At 37.3% G+C, this 7,929-nt stretch overlaps 1 long non-coding RNA gene across 1 annotated transcript; it reads left to right on the forward strand.

Moving 5' to 3' along the window:
- The first annotated feature begins 457 nt into the window (after positions 1–457).
- Positions 458–7,695, forward strand: LOC137387785 (uncharacterized). Its single transcript, XR_010977949.1, has 4 exons — positions 458–477; positions 5,463–5,939; positions 6,226–6,333; positions 7,066–7,695. It is a non-coding gene; the product is annotated as an uncharacterized lncRNA (long non-coding RNA).
- Positions 7,696–7,929: the final 234 nt, after the last annotated feature.

The following is a 7,929-nucleotide window of genomic DNA, read 5'->3' on the forward strand; positions in this document are numbered from 1 at the left end:
ACGTTGCGTTTAGCATTATATGAATTGTTTCATTTTTCATTGCGATATTTCATCAGCGAAATATGAAAATGGCAAGGTCAGCCTGTAAGGAAGTCAAATGTATGACATTGTGAACAGTTTGCAACATGTTTTATTCATAGCTATTGCTATTAACTTATTGAAGAGAGATACTCATCTCCGCATTGACTATGCATACGGAACTGGCAGTTAATTAGCTTTTGTACAGAAAACTTCACGAAAATTAGTGTACAGGCTACTTTGTAACAATATAATTAGTGTTGTGTGTTTGGTCCACTGTTGTACAAGATTGAGAGTGTTAGTAGTATGCTGGCCCGTGTGTTAGTTGTGACTGCTTCCGTCTGTCAATATTTTTTAAGGTTTTCCACTCATACCCTCCTGCTATTGGCAACATTGTTGTCACCAATGAAGACTAATTCTGCTTGCATGGTGAAGTGAAGTACCTTACGGACCTGGTAGGTATGAGTCTAGGGCCAGCTTTGTTATTTTAACCTGTTTGCATAATGGAGAACGCAGAAAGATTATTCCAAAACGCTATCAAATTTGCCAGGTTTTTCTTGTTCCGTAATTATCAAAACTGTTGACAGTCTTGACAGCTTTAAAAGTCCAAAAGTCTCGTGTAAAAATGTTAAGCTGCCTATAAGGGTTGGTAGTCAGCATTTCATCACATTGAAAGGATCGTTTCTGTCATGAATAGTCTATAAAAGGTGAACTGACAACACAAGTTTTTGTTGCCCTCTAACGGCAGCACATAACATTATACAGTCAAACATGGATAACTCGAACTTCACGGGACCGAGCAAGAGTATTCGAATTATCAGAGCGTTCAAGTTATTAGAGCACTGTCACAAGTCCATGTATTTATCTATTTATTAGTAGATACATGTACATATACAAACTATAATATAAATCAAAAGCATAAATGGCTTGTTTCAAATTAAATGCTCTATGTAAAGTTTAAAACTTTTATTAAAAAGTATAGAGATTTTTCTATCACTTGAGACTGGCTTGTTGTTTGAGGTGATGTTATTGTCAGGACGTTTTTAGATTAAAATTGGCAAAACTTGATCATTGTTGAAATGCTCAGAAGAAAAGACAAGACATCTTTTACTTTTGAGCGTTTTAACCGAGATCAATTTTGCCTATTTTTCTAGAAGTTAATGCGAAGGTTACCTCACTTTTCCTTGCATCCGAAGAACCATCGCTAAGCGGATGTTTGGTAAAAATCAAATTTCACCAAACCTTTAGAAAAGTCGTTGAAAAAAATATTTTGCCGATGGTGGTAATAACGACGCCTGTGAATTACGAAAAGATGTGGTTTACCTCTATGGCTTGGAATAAAGTGATTTTCTAAAGCGATGACAACCCTCTCAGTAGCCGTTGGGCAAAAAACTTGGAGTTAACAGAGTTGAGGTCGAGTTATCTAAAGCAATTTATCATCACGTGGGAACGGACCACAAAACCGAGTGGTCCGAGTTAACCACGTGTTCGAGCTATCCGAGGGTGAGTTATCCATGTTTGACTGTATATATGAAGTTTCAATAATATTTTGTTATAAATTTTAACCAAATGACAGGTTTTATGAGCATTTTAAAGTCATGCATATGAATAGAGATTATGTAAAATGATCTTGGTAAAATGGCGACCAAAGATGGCTGCAACGATATGTACGTACTTATATTATAATTTCTCAATTTTTTAAAGCACATAAATTACATAATTTTTTATTGCATATTTCAATACATCAGAGTGTTGGCTTTCGAATGGGCTATTGTTTGCCGTGGTGAGACAGATATTGGTTGGTGTTTATAGGATTTCCCCAGAGCTCTACCGCGAAAAGGTTTACTGGCAGTCTCAAATTGTGACGTCACAATTCTCATATTCGTTGTTGTGTGCTCTTACCACTTATTTATCAACCACGATAATGACGCTAGTGGCAGGCGAAGGTAGGACAACTCCAGAGAACGAATGAAGGTGACAAATGAATCAGTGTCATTAGTTCTCCATGTACATATTATTTCTATGATAAGTACCTCAGACTCAAAGAACCATACTATATTTTCCCCGATGATATTATGCACTTGCTCTTTATTTTTAATGTGATGTTAAGGGACTGAGACTAACTAATTTCAAGCATTGCGTGATCTCGCGAAAGTGCAATTGACGTTTAGTCCTGGGGCCAGGCAACCGCAGGTCAGAATTTAATCGATGTGATTTCATTACCTTTATCAACAACGACAGTACATTTATTGAAGCATAATTAATTAACCCAGAACATGTGTTTGTATTGGTCGGGCGTTTGCATGATCCCGGGCATTGTTGATTATCTAGAATCTTAGTTTATTATTAGCGCTCTCCAGGTTTAACAGCACCGATTGTCACAGAAAAACGCAGCCTCAATGGCAGCAAAAGGGATCGACTACCTAAGGTTAAATGAGAATTAGGACGTCACATTTTGAGTACCTGAACCAAGTATTTTTTTTTGCCGGACATACTTTTGACACCCCGTTTTTCATAGTTCTATTATTCTTTGTGTATTGAATATAGGCTCATTCGAAAGCCAAGACTCTGATTTGTTGAAATATTGAAATATATAATAAAAAAATTATGTAATTTATGTGCTTTAACTAGATTATTTAAAATTATCTGTCCACAATCCTTATTATGGAAAGCAGAGCATGCATTTATATGTTTTGAACCGATGACTTACCATAATACCCAACTTTTACACACACTTTTGAATTTCATATTGGTGTTAAAGGTTGACTTGCAAGAAAATTTACATTACCGTTATTTGATATGGAAAGATTCACCGTGTCTTGCTCTGTTGTGTTGTAGGTGCAAAATATGTGGATAGGTGATTACAAGATCTTAAAAGCTCAAAAACGAACAGAAAATCGCAGCCACACGAGACCGCCGTAGTTTAGATCCCTTTCCAAAACGGCTCAAATGTGATGTAGTTGTGAGAGATGGTTTCTGTTTACACTTTCTTGCAACCTTATTCGTCAAAATATTTTCACAAATATACTTCACGCATTCAATAAAACTATTTCTATTGTTCTTACGCATCTGTTTTATCGTCATCGTAATGCTGTCACTTTTAGCAGTGATATCTGCTAAAAGTGACAGCATTACGAATTTTTACTTATCGTAAAAATTCGTCTAATCTTTTAGCCTTAGCTTGAGGGGGAACATATCATTGTCTGATAATCATGACGAGCCTGTTGGTCACTTGTTATAATCGAAAAGTGCTGCAGAAATTATTTGTGAAGTATCGGGTCACATGATCAGATTACGACTTGCCCATTAGACTTGGCCGAAAAACAACTGTAAAGTAGCGAGCATCTATATTTGATTTGGGGTCTTCGGTAAAACCCGAATTGTTTGTCATAAACTAGTGTTACGATAAGTTTTATATTGAGCTTTGTATTGGCCTTTCATTTCACGTGAGAACATATGTGACAAGACGATGACCAAATTTCGTGGCCAAGTCGGAGAAATAAATAGATTCCAATCTACGGCGGCTTTTCGTTTTTGAGCTTTTAAGAGCTTGTAATCACTTTTCCCACACATTTGGCACCTACAACACATCAGAGTAAGACGTGGTGAATCTTTTGATACCAAATAACTGTAATGTGAATTTTGTTGCAAGCCAACCTTTAAGGAATATGTAAGTCTGTTGCAATTTGTGCTTCGTATGATGTCCGAACATGTGCACTCCAAATGATGTACGCGCTACATTATGTCTGCTTCACATGATATACAAACTTGCCGGCTTGGTGTGTAATTCTCTAGAGCCATCGATCAAAAGTTACTGCGGAATGTGTATATATGGCGAAGGCTTTTTGTATTTCTTGAATCTGCCTCGACCTTGCATAATAGTTATCTGCCATGTTGGGTAATCATAACAATGTAGATGACTTGATGGTGACGGGGTGACTTTAAAATTGGTGACTAGATAGGGGAATGTGCTAGAATTGTTGTCAGAAGTGCTTTTATCTTATGTCTCCACATTAGCCAAGCATGGCGTTGACATGGTAATTCATTAGGCTGAACAAAATAGCTCTTTGAACAAGAAATGTATCAGTTCCTTACAGCCGTACCTTGATACACGAGAGCCTCGACGTGTAAACACTGAAATAAGAACAAATTTATGCGCTAAGTTATCCTTAAAATACAATAATCTTTTGAGATACGAGCATAGAAGCAAGTTCTCGGTGGCCACTATGCGAGTAAGGTAGTCGTTAAAAACAGTTTGTTTTCCACGGCCACCATCCGGAACCAGCCTTCATGTTATATAATATCTTTACCATGTAATATCATAATATAATACCCTTTTAATGCTATATATAATATGGACCTTTTTGGAATTTTTTAATTCATTCATGTCATAACGCCACACGTTTACTCATATCAAGTTGAAAGCAAGGTGCTGTTGTTCAGTGTATGAGGGTTTTAGCCAGAAATCGTGGGACAATATGCACGTGAGAGGTTTTTCTGTATCATACCCAGCTTTCTCTGTTTATTTGATTGGTCAAATCTATCCGCTTCTTGTTACATTGATTTAAACATTGCATTTTAGATATTGTTCTCTCAGTCTGTAGCCTAGGTTGCTGTGATTTCAATGAAACTAGGTCTTTTGTTTCCGATCTTACCGTGCACAGTTGTCCTAGTTGCTCTTGCAGCAGCGATTACTTTGTATAGTTGTCTTAAGGTAGCGAGTTGTTTAATTACAAGAAAGAATATGACAGAGTGTGAGGGAATAAAGGCTATCTATCATGACTGTGTATATAGTATTACGTGCTTTAGGTAATATGGTACGGGCAGCATCTATGGCATGTCTTTAGGAGTCGACAATTCTCTCACAACCTCCCCTGTCACTTCCTATGGATATTTATTTCTTCCACGAGTCTTATGTCTATTATAGATATGCTGTCATGTGACTTGTTCACGGTACCGATTATCATTCATCATCTATCTTTACTTTTCAAAGACTCGGGCAGATCCAGGCTTGTTGTTATCATTGTTATTTTATAAATGAATACTTAGTTATTGATTGGCCAACATCCTTCTTTAATAATTTCTATAGTTTATACTACAAATTTATTAAAATCTTTCACATTTTTTCCAAAGTCTGCTATAGATCAAATGTTTGGAAATGTAGTTATGTTTTTATACTTACATAAGGAGGCATTTAATTTTATATTGGTGCATGTGAGTTGGCTACATGCTCCAGAGTTGCTTTAGCATTCGAGAAGACTTGTTTTAGTAATAGCTCTGCGATGATTTATTCAACTGTTGGTTGTTGTTACAAATGTGTGGCATTGCAAAAAACTTGACATTCAGTTGTATTTGTAGCTGAATAAAATAGCACAAATATGTGATTGGTAGGTATACAGCCTCAACTCTTGAAGCCTTGGAAAACACAAATATGTGATTGGTAGGTATACAGCCTCAACTCTTGAAGCCTTGGAAAACTACTACAAATTTGGCTGTTTTGTGTGAGGACATAATTGCGATGTCATCCACTTGGTCACACAGGTTTGAAGGCGTTAAGCCTGGGTTTGTTAGTATTCCGTGTGTGGATATTAATGTGACATCGCTAGCTTTCAGTGGATGAATTGGCTGACATACTTAAAACTGCAGTGCTTGGCGGTAAATAGTCGACTGTTCATATGATTAGATCACATGTTTCTATAGTGTATTTTTTTTGTGTAACAAATCTTATAAGTCTCAATAAAGTTTTTCTTCGCAGCAGTTAGATCCTGGCAGAGTGAGCTAGTTGACAGCCTTGGACGTTGCGGCTTAAAGTGGAAGCATTGAGGAGTCAGATTACCGGCTCATCCTTCCTAGCTTTTGCCGCTTGCACTAGCGAGGATAGCACTGCTGCCAGTTCTCACCTTCATGCTACAATAACTAAGGTCCGGTAGACTTTTCTCAGCATCTGTTTTATGTGCATGTGTTTAGTGTAAAGAATTAGGTCTTGTGTTGCCTAAACTTTATAAAAAATGAAAACCTGTGTCTTTGATAGTCAATCACAGTCTACTACATGGTTGGATGACGATACGTTTATCGCCATAGCTGCTAGTACATTTTTCCAGCATCCATTTAATGCACTCCACTTAACTGCCCGTGATGGTCCACTAGTCTGAAGAATTGGCATTTGGCATACGAGTTGTAAAATAGTTAATATTCTGTATATTTCAGCGTGTCTGACATCTTTGACTAAGGGAAAAACTGAACCGTCGCATAGGCGCCTACCCCAATATAGGGGACTTGGTTGGATTCATCCGCTCTTTCTTTTACTCCAATCATGTAAGTAACATGGGTGCCCTAGGTTTTACAGTAACCAATGAATTCACTGATCATGTTCTTGTATTGATTAATGATCATATATGATCATGGCCAAGCATTGTTCTTGTAATGAATGGGTTAGTTTCTACTCCGTGTCACAGAATGCTATTCATCTGGACACTTCCCTCATTTGGGTGATCAGTAGAAACTGTTGAGAAGGTCGCATACATACGCGTTGCTGACAGTAACACGCACCTCCAATCAAAGTTTACAACACTGTTGGATAACCATAGGTCCCTAGCTATAGCTGCTAGTAACATACTTGATTAGGCTTGCTTTCTTGAAGCAGTGCAGGGCTGTGTTTTAGATTATAAGAGTTTAGACAATGATGTCATAACTCATTAGCCGTGGCGGCGGAAGTGCCACGCCTCCAATTGATAACATATTACTGAGACACTAACTTTTACCTTCCAAAAAACCCACGTCAATAAGTAGCTAGGGTTCCTTGACTACAACGGTTCTCCATTCTTTACTTTGTTGGTGAATCCCATATATTAGTAGTTTTCCTTTCTTAAATGCGTAAAAAAAATTGTAAAATCTTTTTAGCACTAGTTGTAAGTTTTAAAAGTGTAAGATAAATTCAGGTCGATGCAAGTGTATGCAAATTTTCGAAACGTACGCCGCCACCTGAAGTGATGCTTTATATGAAACGATGGTAACATGATTGTTTATACTCTTCTTTGTTCTACTCAGGTGCAGGGTACTTCACCTGCAGTATCTGATCCGTGTCAGTGGTTACTTACAATCGGGAGGAATCTGCTTGCAACCAACAAACTGTCAGCGTTTTATTATCTAGGTACAGCAAATTATTTTCCCAGTCACCCTGTTTTATGGTCAATTGAGACTAAAAGTTGGAGAAAAGAGACAGGGCTGTAGCAGAAGGAGATCGACAAACTTATTTGACTTGCTTGTATAAGTATGTGTTCAAAATGGTCATATGTGAAATGTTTGCTCTGCTAAAAATGTTTTGACACTAATATGGGCTAGTAAAGCATTGCAGAGAAAGACTTGAGGGCAGACAGTCTTGAACAGCCAGAAAGCTCGCAATGAAGGTTAAACTCAAAAGACGACTGGCCAAGCAGATGGTGCTAAATTTTTCTGATGGTTTCTGTGTTTCTGCATTTATTGTAAACATTGTCAATGTCACTAGTTTTTAAATATATATATATTTGTAGCCATGATAGGTAGTATCATACCATTTGGTAGCATCATCATCACTGTTATCTAATTTCTGGTTTCCATGGATCACTTTGACTGACTTTCTCTTGCTTGTACATGTCAGTTTTTAGTGCCGAAAAGCACACATCAATAGTTGCAATAAGCTTTAATTTGTTCCACAACTACGAGCTAGCTTCAATAAAGTACAGCTCAATCAGAAATTTGCAAAACGTAAAACTGCATTTCTCGACATTGCTATAACACAGTATGTCTCAAATTCATTTATAGAATACAAACCCTGAGTGATAACATTGTGGTGTCACCAATGTAATGCTGTCCGAGATAAAATAGCAGTACGTAGCACACATTTGTAGGTCTGCCATGGCTTGAGCGGTAAGT

Source organism: Watersipora subatra, chromosome 2, assembly GCF_963576615.1.
Source record: "Watersipora subatra chromosome 2, tzWatSuba1.1, whole genome shotgun sequence".
NCBI classification, from domain to species: Eukaryota; Metazoa; Bryozoa; class Gymnolaemata; order Cheilostomatida; family Watersiporidae; genus Watersipora; species Watersipora subatra.